Source organism: Carcharodon carcharias, chromosome 31, assembly GCF_017639515.1.
Source record: "Carcharodon carcharias isolate sCarCar2 chromosome 31, sCarCar2.pri, whole genome shotgun sequence".
In the NCBI taxonomy this organism is placed as follows: domain Eukaryota; kingdom Metazoa; phylum Chordata; class Chondrichthyes; order Lamniformes; family Lamnidae; genus Carcharodon; species Carcharodon carcharias.
This window is the reverse complement of record NC_054497.1, coordinates 31,724,330-31,743,688: the sequence shown is the minus strand read 5'-3', so window position 1 is coordinate 31,743,688 and position 19,359 is coordinate 31,724,330. Positions and strand designations below refer to the sequence as shown.

The following is a 19,359-nucleotide window of genomic DNA, read 5'->3' as shown; positions in this document are numbered from 1 at the left end:
TTTCCCTTATTCACTCTCACACATACACACATACTCACTCTCCCCCTCTCCCACACAAACTCACTGACCCTCCACCTCTCTCTTACACACAATTACACACACCCTCTCCCTCTCTTTCATATATACACTCACACTCACTCTTTCCCTCTCTTTCCCACACTCACATCACTCTCTCCCAGGCACTCACTCTCTCCCTCTCTTTTACACACTCACCCTCTCTTAAAAACACACTCACACTCTTGCTTTCTCTCTCTCCCTCACCCTCACACACACTCTCCATCCCTCTCCCACACACACTCACTTTCCATCTCTCTCACACATGCACTCACACACACACACACTCAGTCTCTCCCTCTCACACACAAACACACACACTCTCTCCCTCTCTCACACCTGCATACACTCTCTCACATACAAACACACTCACTCTCTCCCTCTCTCACACACATACACACACAAACACACTCACTCTCTCCCTCTCTCACACACATACACTTATTCTCTCCCTAGCTAACTCTCTCACACACGCACATACACACTCTCCATCTCCCCCTCTTCTACACATATTCACACTCACTCTCTCCCTCTCTCACACACACACTCACTCTCTTCCTCTCACACACACACTCCCTCTCCCTCACATTTCCTCTCTCTCACGCACACACTTTCTTCCTCTCTCTCACACTCACTCTCACACTCTCTCACATACACTCACTTGCTCACACACACACTTATTCTCTCTCTCTCAACTCACAAACATATTCATACTCTCCCAATTCTCTCTCTCTCACACACACACTCTCCCTCTCTTTCACACACGCACACACTCACTCTCTCTCTGATTCACTCTCCCTCTTTTTCACATAGGCACTCACTCTCTCCCTCCTTCACAAACACACACCAACAGTCTCCCTTACTCACTCTCTCTCTCACACGCACACATACACACACACTCTTTCCCTCTCTTTCACACACATAGTCACACTCACTCACTCTATCCCTCTCTCACACACACAAACTCACACTCTCACACACATGCACACCCACTCTCTCCCTATCTCTCTCTCACACACACACACTCACGTTCTCCCTCTCTCACATACACGCTCACACTCACGCTCTCCCTCACACAAACACATACACAAATACATTCCTTCTCTCTCTCTCTCTCCCACACACATCCACACACACTCTCTCCCTCTGCCTCACACATGCAAGCAAACACAAACACTCACTCTCTCTCTCTCTGCACACACACCCCCCCTCCCCCACCCCTCCCTCTCACACTCACTCTTTCCCTCTCACTTTTTTTTATTCTCTCAAGTGATTTAGGCTTCGCTGGCTGGGCCAGCATTTATTACCCATCCCTAGTTGCCCTTGAGAAGGTGGTGATGAGCTGCCTTCTTGAACCGCTGCAGTCCATGTGGTGTAGGTACACCCACAGTGTTGTTAGGGAGGGAGTTCCAGGATTTTGACCCAGCGACAGTGAAGGAACGGTGATATATTTCCAAGTCAGGATGGTGAGTGACTTGGAGGGGAACTTCCAGGCGGTAGTGTTCCCATCTTTCTGCTGCTCTTGTCGTTTTAGATGGTGGTGGTCATAGGTTTGGAAGGTGCTGTCTAAGGAGCCTTGGTGAGTTCCTACAGTGCATCTCATAAATGGTACACACTGCTGCTACTTTGTGTCGGTGGGGGTGGGAGTGAATGTTTGTGGATGTGGTGCCAATCAAGCAGGCTGCTCTATCCTGAATAGTGTCAAGCTTCTTGAGTGTGGGAGCTGCGCTCATCCAGGCAAGTGGGGAGTATTCCATCACACTCCTGACACACTCACACACTCTCTCTCTCCCTTTCCCTCTTCACAGAGATTCACAGAATTTTAACAGTACAGGAGGCCATTCAGCCCGTCATGCTTGCACCAGCTCTCCAAATGAGCATTATGACCTAGTGCCATTGCCCTGCCTTTTCCCCGTACCCTGCACATTGTTTCTATTCAATTAATCATCTGATGCCCTCCTGAATGCCTCGATTGAACCTGCTCCACCACACTCCCAAGCAGTGCAGTCCAGACCCGAACCACTCAGCGTGTGTAAAAGTTTTTTCTCACAACACATTTGCCTCTTTTGCAAATCACTTTAAATCTGTGCCCTCTCGCTCTTGATCCTTTTACAAGCAGGAACAGCTTCTCCTTATCTACTCTGTCCAACCCCTTCATGATTTTGAATACCTTTATCAAATCTCCTCTTAGCCTTCTCTCCAATGAGAACAGTCCCAACCTCCCCAATCTATCTTCATAACTGAAGCTCCTCATCCCTGGAACCATTCTTGTAAACCTCTTCTGCACTCTCTCCAATGTGTTCACATCCTTCCTGTAGTGTGGTGCCCAGAACTGTACACAATACTCCAACTGAGGGCTAACGAGCGTCTTGTATAAATTCAGCATAACCTCCTTGCTCTTGTACTCTATGTCCCTATTAATAAGGCCTAGGATACTATATGTTTTATTAACTGCTCTCTCCACCTGTCCTGTCACCTTCAATGATCTGTGCACATATACACCCAGGTCTTTCTGCTCCTGCACCCTCTTTCAGAATTTCACTCCTTATTTTATGTTGTCTGTCCATGTTCTTCCGACCAAAATGCATCACCTCACACTTCTCCGCATTGAACTTCATCTGCCACCTATCTGCCCACTCCATCAACTAGTCTGTGTCCTTTTGAAGTTCTACACTGTCCTTCTCACAGTTTACAACACTCCCAAGCTTTGCATCATTCACAAACTTTGAAATTGTTCCCTGCACACCAAGATCTAGATCATTAATATATACCAGGAAAGGCAAGGGTCCCAATCCTGACCCCTGGGGAACTCCGCTACAAACCTTCCTCCAGCCCGAAAAATATCCATTAGCCATTACTCTCTGCTTCCTATTTTTCAGCCAATTTTGTATCCATGTTGCTACTGTCCCTTTTATTCCATGAGCAATAACTTTTCTCACAAGTCTGTTGTGTGGCACTGTATTAAATGCCTTTTGAAAGTCCATATACACCACATCAACAGCATTGCCCTCATCGATCTTTTCTGTTACCGCTTCAAAAAACTCCAGCAAGTTAAATACAATTTCCCTCTAGGAATCCAAGCTGGCTCTTCCTTATCAACCCATATGTGATTACTAATTCTATTCCGAATAATTGTTTCTCGAATCTTGCCCACCAACTGAAGTTAAACTGACTGGTCTGTAATTGCTGGCTTATCCTTACGACCTTTTTTGAATAAGAGCATAATGTTTGCAATTCTCCAGTCCTTTGGTACCTCCCCTGAGTCTGGTGAAGACTGAAAGATTATGGCCAGTGCCCCTGCAATTTCTACCCTCACTTCCTTCGATATCCTTAGATGCATCTCATCCAGTCCCGGTGCCTTGTCAACTTTAAGTACCGATAGTCTATTCAACACTTCCTCCTTATCAATTTTGAACCTTTCTAGTGACAGAGTTTCCTCGTCTGTCACCATGGCCTGGGTAGTATCTACCTCCTTGGTAAAGACCTTCGCAAAGTATTCATTTAATAGCCTCTTTGTCCATGTGTAAATTCCCTTTTAGGTCCCCAAGCAGCCCTACTCCTCCTTTTACCACCCATTTACTATTTATATGTCTTTGGAAGACTTTGGGATTCCCCTTTATGTTGGTTGGCTGTCTTTTCTCATAATCTCTCTTCGCTTCTCTGATATGCTTTTTCATCTCCCCTCTGAACCTTCTGTATTCCTCTTGGTTCTCAATTATATTTTCGACCTGACACCTCTCATAAGGACACTTTTTCTTCTTTATCTTAATGCAATCTACTTTTTCATCCAGGGAGCTCTGGATGTGTTTGCCCTACCTTTCCCTTTCGATGGAACATACCTTGACTGTGCCCGAACCAATTCTTTTTTGAAGGTAGCCCATTGTTCAGCTATAATTTTCCCCACAAATCTTTCATTCCAGTCTATCTGGCCCAGCTCCGTTCTTGCCCCATCAAAGTCGGCTCTCATCTAGTTAATTATTCTTACTCTGGATTGCCTATCGCTTTTTTCTATCATCACCCTAAAACATACAATGCAATGATCACTGTTTCCTAAATGTTCTCCCAGTGACACGTGATCTACTTGGTCCACCTCATTTCCAAGAACCAGTACATCTTTTCTTGTTGGATTGGACACGTACTGCTGTAGAAAATTCTCCTGAACACAATCTAGGAACTTTTGCCCCTCTCTGCCCTTTACACTACCCCTGTCCCAGTCTACATTCAGGTAATTAAAGCCTCCCTTTATAACTACTCTACCATGCTTGCATCTCTCTGTAATTTCCCTGCAGGTTTGTTCCTCTACGTCCTTCTCACTAGTTGGTGGTCAATAGATTACACCGAGCAATGTAATTGCACTCTTTTTTTTCCTTAGGTCTAGGCAAATCAATTCTGTCCTTGAACCCTCTGGAACATCCTCTTTCTCCATCACTGCAATGCTCTCCTTAACCAATACAACCACCCCTCCTCCTTTCCTTCTTTTCCTATCTTTTCTGAACACCTTGTACCCAAGAATATTTAACACTAAGTCCTGCTACTTCCTTGAGCCAGGTCTCTGTTATCGCTACAACATCATATTTCCACATGGCAATCTGCGCCTGTAACTCCCCAATCTTATTTACTACACTCCGTGTATTCACATACATGCATAGATTTGATTTAGATTTTGTTGCTTTCTCCCTCACCCCAACTCCACCTATTAACTTACTATTCTCTATTCTAGTGTTATCTATTTCTCCCAGTATTTGTGCACCCTGGTTTTATACAGGTGCCATCTCCCCCAGAGCCAGTCCCAGTGTCCCAAGAATCTAAAGCCCTCCCTCCTGCACTATTTTTCCAGCTACGCATTCACCTGCCTTATCCTGCGATTTCTGTACTCACTGGCACGTGACACTGGGAGTAATCCAGAGATTACTACATTGGAGGTCCTGCTTGCTAATTTTCTACCTAGCTCCCCAAATTCTGATAGCAGGACCACAACTGCCATCCTACCTAAGTCATTGGTACCAATGTGGACCATGACCTCTGGCTGCTCACCCTCCCCAGAAGGGAGGGTGAACAGACAGACACAAGCTCACTCTCTCCCTCTCTCTCTCTCACACCAACTCATGCCCTCCCTCTCTCATACACCACTATCCCCCTTACACACACACTCTCTCTCTCTTTCTCTCTCTCAAGTGCACTCACTCTCTCACAAACACACACTCACAGTCTCCTTTTCTCTCTCATTCTCTCTGCCTCTCTCTCACACAAACACTCACTCTCACACAAACACTCACTCTCTCCCTCTCTCTTACACACATGCTCACTCTCTCCCATGTTCACATTCACTCACTCCCTCTCTCTCACACACACAGGCTCACTCTTTCTCTCTCTCACAAACACTCATTCACAGTCTCCCTTTCTCTCTCTCTCTCACACACGCACACACACACACAAGCTCACTCACTCCCTCCCTCTCTCACACACATGCACACTCATTCTCTCCCTTTCTCAAACACACACACCCTCACACTCACTCCCTGTCTCAAACACATCACACTCACTCTGTCCCTCTCTCACAAACACATACTGTCTCCTTTACTGACTCTCAGACACATAGAGACACACACACAAACACTCTCCATCTCTCTCTCCCTCACACGTGCACACACACACTCACACTCACTCTTCCACTCTCCCACACACCCGCACACACTCAATCTCTCTCTCCCCCTCTCTTTCACACACACTCATTCTCTCCCACTCTCTCACATACACTTACTCTCTCCTTCTCTCTCAGACACGTTCTCACACACACACTTTCTCTCTCTCTCACACACACACTCACACTCACTCTCTCCCTCTCTTATAGACACACACTCACTCTCTCACACACACGAACATACACACACTCTCTCCCTCTCGCACAGACACTCTCTCCCCCTCTCTCTCACACACACTCACTCTCTCCTTTTATGGACTCTCTCATACTCACACACAGACACTCTCCATCTCTCTCTCACACACACACATACACTCTCCCTCTTACTCTCTCCTGTCTCAAACACACACGCTCACTCTCTCCCCGTCTCAAACACACAAAAACTCACACTCTTTCTCTATCTAAGCACACTCACACTCACTCTCTCCCTCACTCACATTCAAAGTCGCTCTCCCTCTCTCTCACACATTCATACTCACTCTCTCCCTCTCCCACACACATACACTCACTCCCCCCCACACACAACACTCACTCTCTCCCTTTCTCACACACACTCTCTCACTCTCTCCCTCTCTCAAACACACACTCACACGCTCACTCTCTCTCCCACACACATTCACGCTCACTCTCTCCCTCTCCCACACACATTCACACTCACTCTCTCCCTCTCCCACACACATTCACACTCACTCTCTCCCTCTCCCACACACATTCACACTCACTCTCTCCCTCATTCACACTCGAAGTCACTCTCTCCCTCCCACACACATTCATACTCACTTTCTCTCCCCCTCTCCCACACATTCACACTCACTCTCTCCCTCTCACATGCATTCACACTCACTCTCTCCCTCTCTCACACACATTCACACTCACTCTCCCCCTCTCTCACACACATTCACACTTGCTCTCTCTCTCCCACACACACATACACTCACTCTTCCCCTAAAAAAACACTCACCCTCTCCCTCTCCCACACACACACTCACTCACTCCCTCTCCCACACACACTCACTCTCTCCCTTTCTCCCACACACACTCACTCTCTCCCTTTCTCTCACACACAGACTCTCTCACTCTCTCCCTCTCTCAAACACACACACATACACTCACTCTGTCCCTTTCTCTCACACACACTCACTCAATCTCTCACACACAGACTCTCTCACTCTCTCCCTCTCTCTCACACACTCTCACACATTCTCTCTCTCACACACACATACACTCACTCTCTCCCTCTCTCTCACACACACTCATTCTGTCCTTCTCCCTCACATTTACACACACCACTCTCTCCCTCTCTCTCATACACACACGTTCACAATCTCCCTCTCTCTCCATCACGCACACACACTCTCACTCCCTCACTCTCTCTCACACACACACAGTCACTCACTCTCTCCCTGCTTTTCACTCACACTCACTTTCTCCCTCTCTCACAAACATGCATGCTTCCTTTCCCTCTTCTACCTCTCTCACAAACATACACTCTCCCTTTCTCTCTCTTTCTTACACACACACTCACGCACACACGCTTGCACACACACACACTCTTTCACAGAAACCCATACTCACTTTCTCCCTCTCATACACAGATGTACTCAATCATTCTCTCACAAACACAAACTCACTCTCTCCCTCTCTCTCTCACAAACACATTCAATGTCTCCCTCTCTCTCTCACACCAACTCACTCTCTCCCTCTCACACACACACTCTCTCCTTCTCTATCTCACACACACACACTCACTCTCTCCTTTTATGGGTCTCTCACACTCACACACAGATGCTCTCCATCTCTCTTTCTCACACACACACACACACACACACACACATTCACTCACACACCTTACAGATAATATCCCAGACACCACCATCACCATCCCTGGGTATGTCCTGTTCCACCAGCAGGACAGGCCCAGCAGAGGTGGTGGCACAGTGGCATTACAATCAGGAGGGAGTTGCCCTGGGAGTCCTCGACTCCGGGCCCCATGAAGTCTCATGGCATCAGGTCAAACATGGGCAAGGAAACCTCCTGCTGATTACCACGTACCACCCGCCCTCAGCTGATGAATCAATGCCCCTCCATGTTGAACATCACTTGGAGGAAGCACTGAGGGCGGCAAGGGTGCAGAATGTACTCTGGGTGGGGGACTTCAATGTCCATCAGCAAGAGTGGCTCGGTAGCACCACCACTGACCGAGCTGGCTGAGTCCTAAATGACATAGCTGCTAGACTGGGTCTGCAGCAGGTGGTGAGGGAACCAACAGGAGGAAAAAACATACTTGACCTCATTCTCACCAACCTGCCTGCTGCAGATACATCTGTCCATGACAGTATCGGTAGGAGTGACCACCACACAGTCCTTGGGGAGACAACGTCCCACCTTTACATTGAGGATACCCTCCATCATGTTGTGTGGCACCACCACCGTGCTAAATGGGATAGATTTTGAACAGATCTAGCAACTCAAGACTGGGCAACCATGAGTTGCTGTGGGCCATCAGCAGCAGCAGAATTGTACTCGAACACAATCTATAACCTCATGGCCCGGCATTTCCCCCACTCTCCATTACCATCAATCCAGGGGATCAACCCTGGTTCAATGAAGAGAGCAGGAGGACATACCAGGAGCAGCACCAGGCATACCTAAAAATGAGGTGTCAACCTGGTGAAGTATAAAACAGGACTACTTGCATGCCAAGCAGCATAAGCAGCAAATGATACACAGAGCTAAGCGATCCCACAACCAACGGATCACATATAAGCTGTGCTGTCCTGCCACATCCCGTCATGAATGGTGATGGACAATTAAACAACTCACTGGAGGCCGTGGCTGCACAAATATCCCCATCCTCAATGATGGAGGAGCCCAGCAAGTCAATGCAAGAGATTCATTCGCATTCGCAACAATCTTCAGCCAGAAGTGCTGAGTGCATGATACATCTCAGTCTCCTCTGGAGGTCCCCAGCATCGCAGATCTTCAGCCAATTCGATTCACTCCACGTGATATCAAGAAATGGCTGAAGGCACTGGATACCGCAAAGGCTTTCGACCCTGACAACATTCCGGCAAAAGCACTGAAACTTGTTCCAGAACTTGCCGCGCCCCTAGCCAAGCTGTTCCAGCATCTACCCGGCTATGTGGAAAATTGACCAGGTATGTCCTGTACAAAAAGCAGGACAAATCCAAGCCAGCCAATTACTGCTCCATCAGTCCACTCTCCATCATCAGTAAAGTAATGGAAAAGGTCATCAACAGTGCTATCAAGCGGCACTTGCTTAGCAATAACTTGCTCACTGATGCTCAGTTTGGGTTCCGCCAGGGCCACTCAGCTCCTGACCTCATTACAGCCTTGGTTCAAACATGGACAAAAAAGCTGAACTCCCGAGTTGAGGTGAGAGTGACTGCCCTTGACATCAAGGCAACATTTGACTGAGTGTGGCATCAAGAAGCCCTAGCAAAACTGGAGTCAATGGGAATCAAGGGGAAAACTCTCCACTGGTTGGAGTCATTCCCAGCACAAAAGAAGATGGTTGTGGTTGTTGGAGGTCAGTCATCTCAGTTCCAGGACATCACTGCAGGAGTTCCTCAGGGTAGTGTCCTAGGCCCATTCATCTTCAGCTGCTTCATCAATGACCTTCCTTCCATCATAAAGTCAGAAGTGGGAATGTTCGCTGATGACTGCACAATGTTCATCACCATTCGTGACCCCTCAGATACTGAAGCAGTCCATGGTCCAAATGCAGCAAGACCTGGACAATATCCAGGCTTGGGCTGACAAGTGGCAAGTAACATTCGTGCCGCACAAGTGTCAGGCAATGACCATATCCAATAAGACAGAATCCAACCATCGCCCCCTTGATGTTCAGTGGCATTACCATCACTGAATCCCCTACTATCAACATCCTGGGGGGTTACCATTGACCAGAAGCTGAACTGGACTAGCCATATAAATACTGTGGTTACAAGAACAGTTCAGAGGCTGGGAATCCTGCAATGAATAACTCACCTTCTGACTCCCCAAAGCCTGTCCGCCATCTACAAGGCACAAGTCAGGAGTGCGATGGAATACTCTGCACTTGCCTGGATAAGTGCAGAGCTCCTACAACATTGAAGAAGCTGGACACTGTCCAGGACAAAGCAGCCCGCTTGATTGGCACCACATCCACAAACATTCACTCCCTCCACCACTGATGCACAGTAGCAGCAGTGTGTACCATCTACAAGAAGAACTGCAGGAATTCACCAAGGCTCCTTCAACAGCACCTTCCAAACTCACGAACACTACCACCTAGAAGGACAAGAGCAGCAGATAATTGGGAACACCACCACCTGAAAGTTCCCCTCCAAGCCACTCACCATCCTGACTTGGAAATATATAGGCCGTTCCTTCACTGTCGCTGGGTCAAAATCCTGGAACTCCCTCCCTAACAGCACTGTGGGTGTACCTACACCACATGGACTGCAGCAGTTCAAGAAGGTAGCTCACCACCACCTTCTCAAGGGCAATTAGGGATGGGCAATAAATGCTGGCCCAGCCAGCGAAGCCCACAACCTGTGAATGAATTTAAAAAAAATCTCACTCTCTCCCTGTCTCAAACACACACACACACACACACTCACTCTCTCCCTGTCTCAAACACACACACACACTCACTCTCTCCCTGTCTCAAACACACATACACTCACACTCACTCTCTCCCTGTCTCAAACACACATACACACACTCACTCTCTCCCTGTCTCAAACACACATACACTCACACTCACTCTCTCCCTGTCTCAAACACACACACTTACTCTCTCCCTGTCTCAAACACACATACACTCACACGCACTCTCTCCGACTCAAACACACACACACTCACACGCACTCTCTCCCTGTCTCAAACACATATACACTCACACTCACTCTCTCCGACTCAAACACACACACACTCACACTCACTCTCTCCCTGTCTCAAACACACACACACTCACACTCACTCTCTCCCTGTCTCAAACACATACACACACACACTCCCTCTCTGGCTTAACACACTCACACTCACTCTCTTAACACACTCACACTCACTCACACACAAAAGTCACTCTCTCCCTTTCTTTCACTCACTCACTCTCTCTCTCACACACACTCTTTCCCTCACACTCTTTCACAGAAACACACACACTCACTTTCTCCCTCTCACACATAGATGCACTCAAACACTCTCTCACACACAAACTCACTCTCACAAACACACTCATTCTCTCCCTCTCTTTCTCTCACACACCAACTCACTCCCTCTCTCACACACACGTGCACTCTGTTTCAAACGCTCACACTCACTCTTTCCCTTACTGTCCTTCACAGAAACACACACACACACACACACTCTCCCTCTCTCTTCCCTCTCTTTCACACACTCACGCAGTCTCTCTCCTTTTCTCACAGGCACACTTACACACACTCACATTTTCTCCCTCTCTCTCACACACATTCATATTTACTCTCTATCTCTCACACACACACATTCACACTCACTCTCTCCCTCTCACACAACACTCTCTCCCTCTCTCTCATATACACAGACTCACACTTACTATCTCCCTTTCTCACACATATACACTCTCTCCATCTTACAAACACACACAAACATACTTTCTCCCTCGCCCTCACACACACAAACTGACTCTCCTTCTCGTATACATATACATTCACTCCCTCACACACACTTACTTTCTCTCTCTCACACACACACACACTCATTCTCTCCCTAACTGATAATCACACACACAGACCACACTCTCCATCTCTCCCTCCCTCACACACACACCTTCTCTCCCTGGGCCCCAACAGCACCTCCTCTCTTCTTCCCCCTTGAAATCCTCACAAGTGAGCCTATCAGCAGCAAAAGGAGGTGAGTAACAGCCTGTGATTGGAGAAGCGTCCCCTTGCAGAATAATCAAATTCACTTACCTGTCTTCCTGACATTTTGAACAGCTGCTCCGGGGGGCCACATAGAATGGCTTCGGGGGCCACAATCTGGCCCATGGGCCACGGGTTTGCTAAGCCTGTTTTATGCTCACCTGAGAGGACAAGCGAGCCTTTGTTTAACATCTCATCTGTAAGACATAAGAACATAAGAAATAGGAGGAGGAGGAGTCGACCATTTGGCCCTTTGAGCCTTTGCCACAATCCACTAAGATCATGGCTAATCTGATTGTGGCTTTGACCCCACTGTCCTGCCTGGCCCACATAACCTTTATAACCTTTGACTACCTACAGTTGATCAAAAATCTGTCTAACTCAGCCTTGAATATATTCAATGACCCACTTCCATTGCCCTCTGGAGTAGTGAACTCAAAATATTAACGACCCTATGTGGGAAGAAATTCTTCCTCTTCTCCATATTAAATGGGTGTTATGGCACAGCGGATGGTAAATGCTGACCTGCTCAAATCTCAAATGGAAATGTGAAACAACTGAGTTACCGAGTATTGGTAACATAATTAACACTTTCTCCCCAGCAACAAAACTACGAGTTGTAACTTTCCTGCCTGCCTTCACTTTCATCACTTGCTGTGATATCTTTAAATGTTCCCTAGCCAACTCATACGTTCTGTCTTATCTTTCTCTGACATGTGGTACATAATCCAGGAGAGTAGTTTCTGAATTTTGACCCGCCAATTTCTCATGAATCAATTTCAGTGGTCCCGTTACCTCATGACCATAAACTAGTTCTGAAGGACTAAAACCAGTCAATGCATTAGGAGCATCCCTAATAGCAAATAACAAGAATGGAATTGCCCAATCTCAATCCTGTGGATAATCCTGACTATATGCCCTCATCATAGCTTTTAAAGTTTAACGCCATCTTTCCAAAGCCCCCTGTGACTCAGGATGATAAACTGCTGGCTTAAATTGTTTTGTCCCCAAACTGTTCATTACTTCCTTAAACAGCTGTAACATGAAATGTGAACCCTGATTCTTCAGGAAACCTGGTAGAACATCCATTATTATCAATAAGAACTGATTTCCACTTTTAGTCTTAGGAGGGCCCCTACACAATCAACCACGACCTTAGTAAAAGGGTCTTCAAATGCTAGAATTGGAATTAAAGGAGCCGACTTAATCACTGCTTGTGGCTCCCCTATCACCTGACATGTGTGACATGTTCTACAGAATTTGACTATATCCCTATGCAACCCAGGCCAATAAAAATGTTTCTGTATTTTCACCTGTTGTCTTTCTAATTCCTAAATCTCTCCCCATTGGAATTTCATGAGTAATTTTCAGAATCTCATTTCTGTATCCAAATGGTATTACAATCTGATACACCTCCCTCCAGCTCTTGTTTGCTAAAACATGATACAGCAGCTATTTTCTCATTAAAACATTACCCTTAAGGTAATAACATTCTGGGATTTCTGAGTAAGCTGTCTGATATAACTTTTTATTTGTGAATCCTTTTTCTGTAAATCTACTAAACACCTCAGCTGCATTGTCTCCCAGTTTTTCTTCCTGAACAATGTTATCAAACACAGTGCCAGCTAATTGGACTTCCACACCTTCTCTCTGCCTTTGGATTTCCTATTCCTCTTGTTTCAACCTATGAGCCTGTGATCTTGTTATCACACAATCTGGAAACAATCCAGGATGCTCTCACTGCAACACTTCTGTTGAAAACACTTCTCCAGGCTGCTCAACTACCTTAGGCATCATCCACATCTGGGACCCAGCTATATCACTATCCAAAATAAATTGAACCCCTGCAATGAGCAACTTTCCACTACTCCAACAATCACCTCACCTGTTTTCCAGTTACTCTTTAAATTTACCTTCACAATGGATTAGTTTACCATCACTATGAACCCCACTTATTATCACCTGTTCCTGCAATATTCCCTCTGAACAACAAATGTCACTATCCCACAACGTTAAGGATTGACTAGCCCCTGTATCTCTTAGAATGTTAACATCTTTACCTACTCCACCCTGTCCACATGGAAAGACTTCCCCTTCACATACACATTCTTTAAATATTTCTGCAACATGCTGCTCAGAATTCTCTTGTAAACACATTCCCACCTCTTTGCCTATCACTGATTCTTCCTATTTTACCTGTACACAAACCACTATTTTTTTCTGTGCCTGAACCTCAGAACCCACAATACTGTTACTTCCAGAACTTGTCTGCACCCCTATAATTCCAGCAGATTTTCTGTGCAATTGCCTACACATTGACTTTGTGCCCAACTTTATTACAATGAAATCACTTTTCGAGTGTCACTTCTACCCTCTGCACCTTCCTTTTTTATTCTTGAGAAAAAACTTCCTGCAAATTTTCACCCTACTCCTTCTCTTCCCTTCCCTGACTACCCATCTTTCTTTCACCTTCCCACTTGATATCCTTTTCTGCTTTAAAAGGGTGATGAAAAAAAGGATCACTCTTTGAACTAACTCATAATCATCAGCTATCTCTGTTGCTTGTCTTATTGTTTCTGCCCTCTGTTCCTCCACATGAGTTCTCACTACTGAAGGAATTGAATCTAAGAACTGTATATGTTGCCTCTATCTTTATTGCCCATATCCACCAGTCAAAATTACTTTGTTTTACTCTCTCCAGCTGAAAATAAGTTCGTCCAGGCTGTTTTCTCATATTGCTAAATTTCTGCCTGTATGCCTCAGGAACCAACTCATATGCCCTCAAAATAGCTTTTTTCACCACATCATGGTTCACCAACATTTCTTCTGACAGTGAAGCATAACCCTCATGTGCTCTACCCACTAACCTGAATTGTAACAACAGTGTCCAGTTTTGCTGTGGCCATTTGATTTGTTTAGCTGTCTTCTCAAATGAAATAAAGACTGCTTCAACTTCTCTTTCCTCAAACTTTGGAACAACTTGTACAAATTTAAACACCTCCCCAGTGGGCTTTAGGTTAAAGGTTTTTTCATCATCATAATTTTCCTCACAATCTGAGGTCTCTTTTTTACCTTCTAGCCTTTTAAGCTGGTATTCCCTTCCTGGTTTCTTCTCTCTTTTCCTTGCCTCTCATTCTCTATCCATCTTTCTTGCCTGGAATTCCAGTTACAGTTCCTTTCCTTCTCCTGCCTTGTTCCCTTTGAAATGCCCTTTCTCTTCCTGCTGCCTCTAGTTCCAGTTTTTACATTTCCAATTCTTTTTCCTTTTTGTTTGCCTCCAATTCAAGTTTTCTCAATTCCTTTGCTTGCTCAAATTCAAGCCTCTTCATTTCTGACTGAAGTCTCACTACCTCCAGCTGCGATTCAATAGTGTCAGGCATCACTTCCAATTTTAAATGTTGTGCTATCACTTCAATTACATCTGCTTTCTTTGCCCCTACAGGTAACCTCAACTACAACTTATCCACCAATTCTTTTAACCTACCCTTAGATACTTTTTGTAATCCAATCAGAGTTATATTTTCTACTTCCAAAAAGGTTGTAGCCAGGGATACAGCCATTTTTGCCATCTCACTGCTTTAAAAATACTTCACACCAACTCCTGAATTCAAAGTGCTTCTCGTACTTCTGAATTTTTCTGTTCTTGTAGACAACAGTTTGGGCACAGAAGCTGGAGGCTTTTCACACTTGTGTTAGATCTTAAAATGCCTTCTCCTGCACACAACCTTTATACATATGTTGCCCTTTGAATGCAAATTCCCATTGTTGCACTATGACTTTGGACTTTAATGAAAATCTATCATAGTACTAATTATATCAGTAATCTTTGGGAAAAATAAACACACTGTTTCTTAACTTCTCCTGGCTAGGTGAAACATTTCACCTCCTCTTTTGAATTCAAGCTAGTCTGGTTTACTTTAAAAAGCAAATGTTCCCTTTATACCTCACATTCTAAAACTTCCCTCATGTTTACCTACTTAGCATTTCAAACCTTGTTTCCCATCTGATACATCAAAGCACCCAGACCAGCTGTCTGTAATTCAATTAACACACACACACACTCACACACACACCACAGATCCCACTATTATTCTACAATAAATTCCAACAACATTATGAAAATTATTATATCTTCCTGACATAGGAAACTCATTTTGAAACTGTGTCCCTTAGTTTTAGATTCCCCACAAGGGGAAACATCTTGTTAAGCCCCCTCAGAAGCTTAGATGTTTCAATAAGATCACGACACATTCTGCCAAATTCTAGAAAGTATATGCTACTCAGCCATTCCTCATAAGACAACACCTTCAACCCAGGAATCGACCTGGAGAACCTTCTCTGAACTGCCTCCAATGCAAGTATCTCCGTCCTTAAATAAGGAGACTAAAACTATATGCAGTACTCCAAGCGTGGTCGCAATAATGACCTGTACGGTTGTAGTAAGATTTTCCTACTTTTTTAAAGGCTAACATTCCATTTACCATTTTAATTACATGTTGTACCTGCATGCTAATTTTTTGTAATTCCTCTAAATCTCAAGAATTCTCTCAGTCTTTCTCCATTTAAATAGTATTCTGCTTTTCTATTCTTCCAACCAATGAGACAACCTCAGTTTCCCACATTGTACCTCATCTGCCAAATTGTTGCCCACTCACTTAACCATCTTTATCCATTTGCAGACTCTTTGTGTCCTCCTCGCAGCTTGCTTTCCTAACTATCTTTGTATTGTCAGCAAATTTGGCTACAGTACACTCAGTCCTTTAGTACAATCATTAATATAGATTGTAAATAGTTGAGGCTCCAGCATTGAGCCCTGTAGCACTCCACCAGTTAGTTTGCCAACCTGCAGATGACCCAATTATCTCAAATCACTGTTTTTAGTTAACCTAACCTCTCTCTATGCCAATATATCATTCCCAACACCATGAGCTCTTGTCTTGTGTAGTAAGTTTTTTATGTTTTCTTTTTCACAGGATGTGGACTTCGCTGGCTGGGCCAGCATTTATTGCCCATCCCTAACTGCCCTTGAGAAGTTGGCAGTGAGCTGCCATCTTGAACCACTGCAGATGTGTAGGTAGACCCACAGTGCTGTTAGGAAGTGCAGCATAAGGGTTTGGCACATATTACGTTAATGTGGGACTGAGCATGGACTCACAGTGATGTGAGAAGGAACATGACCCAGATCTAGGGTCCGTATGGTGTTGAGCAGAGACGTGTAAAGACCTAGACATGGTGACAGCTCAATGCCTGTACCCTTTACTGCATTTTTAATAGATAATAAAGATTTGCTGTTGACCTACTGAAGACTATGGGGACTTATTTAAGAGACGCCGTTCTTTAACCAACACCCTCCCAACAGGAAGGGAGTTCCAGGTTTTTGGCCCAGCAAAAGTGGAGTGAAGAAAAGTGAAGCATCAGGATTGGATGGGAATGTGCAGATGGTGGTGTTCCCAAGCATCTGATGCTTCTAAGTAGTCGAGGTCACAGGATTGGAAGGTGCTGTTGAAGGAGGGTTGACATGTTGCTGCAATGCATTTTGTATATTGTACACACTGCTGCCACTGTGGGTTGCAGGTGGAGGAAGTGAATATTTAAGGTAGTTGATGGGGTGCCAATCAAGTAGGTTGTTTGATCTGGATGGTGTTGAGGTTCTTGAGTATTGTTTGAGCTGCACTCATCCAGGTAAGTATTGCATCATACTCCTGAATTCCCAGCCTCTGACCTGCTCTTGTAGCCACAGTATTTATAGGCTAGTCTAGTTCAGTTTCTGGTCAATAATAACCCCCAGGATGTTGATAGAGGGGGATTCAGCGATGATAATGCCATTGAATGTCAAGGGGTGATGATGAGATTGTCTCTTGCTGGAGATGGTCACTGCCTGACACTTGTCTGGCACCAATGTTACTTGCCACTTGTCAGCCCAAGCCTGGATATTGTCCAGGTCTTGCTGCATTTGGACATGGACTGCTTCAGTATCTGAGGGGTCACGAATGGTGCTGAACATTGTGCAATCATCAGTGAACATCCCCACTTCTGGCCTTATGATGGAAGGAGGGTCATTGATGAAGCAGATGAAGATGGTTGGGTCTAGGACACTACCCTGAAGAACACCTGCAGCGATATCCTGGGACTGAGATGATTGACTTCCAGCAACCACAACTATCTTCCTTTGTGCTAGGTATAACTCCAACCAGTGGAGAGTTTTCCCCTTGATTCCCATTGAATCCAGTTTTGCTAGGGCTCCTTGATGCCACACTCGGTCAAATGCTACCTTGATGTCAAGGGCAGTCACTCTCACTTCACCTCTGGAGTTCAGCTCTTTTGGCCACATTTGTACCAAGGCTGCAATGAGGTCAGGAGCTGAGTGGCCCTGGTGGGACCCAAACTGAGTGTCAGTCAGCAGCTTATTATTCTGTAAGTGCTGCTTGATCATACTATGTTAATGACATTTTCCATCAATTTGTTGAAGATCAAAAGGAGGCGAATGAGACGGTAATTGGCCAGGTTGGATTTGTCCTGCATTTTGTAGACAGGACATACCTGAGTACCTTATCTACCACTTGGAAATCCAAATACATTCCATCTATGGGTTCTCCTTTACCAACCTAGCTTGTTACATCTTCAAAGAACGCTAATAAACATTCCCTTTCATAAAACAACATTTACTCTGCTTGTCCTAATTATGGATTCCTGTATTTTCCTGATGACAGATATTAGGCTAACTGGCTTATCGCTTACTGCTTGCTGTCTCCCTCCTTTCTTGAAGACGGGTGTTACATTTGTGGTTTTCTATTCTGCTGGAGCTTTTCCAGGATCTGGGGAATTTTTAGGGGGTCTAGGATAGCACCTCCGATCATGCAGCACTGTGTTGGCAGTGCACTGGGGTGTTAGCCAGGATTTTGTGCTCAGGTTTCCTCTTCCTAACCCAAACATAAAGCAGGTAATTGGAGATAGGGTGGGGATCAGCCATGGTCTAATTGAGTGGCATAGCAAGCTGCAGCTGAATTGCCCCCTCCTGTTTCTATAAATCAAACATATCTTTCTACATAATTCTCACACCACCGCCACCCACCCCTTCACAATCCATTTCCCTCGCTTCAGTGGAAGCGTGTGGGTGTAGATGCACATCTTATTGAAACATAAGATTCTGAGAGGGGTTGACAGGGTAGATGCTAAGAGGATGCTGTCTCGTTGGGGAAGCTAGAACTAGACGGCACAGTTTAACCTAAGGCCAGATGGAAAGGTGTGGTGGCAAGAGACTTAAACACAGCGGGATTGGAAGAGGACTGAGAGGAGGAGGAAATGGAGAAGGGAGGCCAACCAGCATTTTGGTGACCCCAAGTAAAATGGGAGAAACCAAAATAAGATTAGGAGGAATTCCTTCCCTCAGGGGGTCATTAATCTTTGGAATTTTCTTTTCCCAATCAGTAAAGGCTGGGTTGATGAATATTCATTGGACAAATATTTAATTTACAAGGGGCTCAAGGGGAAAGGCTTTTAATCAGTAACGGAGTCAAGGGTTACGTGGAAAAGGCAGGAAAGTGCAGTTGAAGATTATCAGATCAGCCGTGATCTCACTGAATGGTGGAGCAGACTTGAAGGGCTGAATGGCCTATTTCTGCTCCCGACATCTTATGGTTATGGGGACAGGCAGGAAAGTGGAGTTAAGGCCACAATCAGAAGAGCCATGATATA

At 45.3% G+C, this 19,359-nt stretch overlaps 1 protein-coding gene across 7 annotated transcripts in view; it reads right to left on the bottom strand.

Moving 5' to 3' along the window:
* Positions 1-19,359, bottom strand: part of LOC121271631 (CD276 antigen-like) — a 93,520-nt gene that overhangs the window by 73,512 nt on the left and 649 nt on the right. For 5 of the 7 annotated variants that reach the window (XM_041177715.1, XM_041177713.1, XM_041177718.1 and 2 more), the window contains exon 2: positions 11,716-11,861. The gene's annotated coding sequence lies outside the window, so the exon portion shown is untranslated. The remainder of the gene's footprint in view (positions 1-11,715; positions 11,862-19,359) is intronic. The other 2 variants (XM_041177717.1, XM_041177716.1) reach the window with 1 other exon arrangement.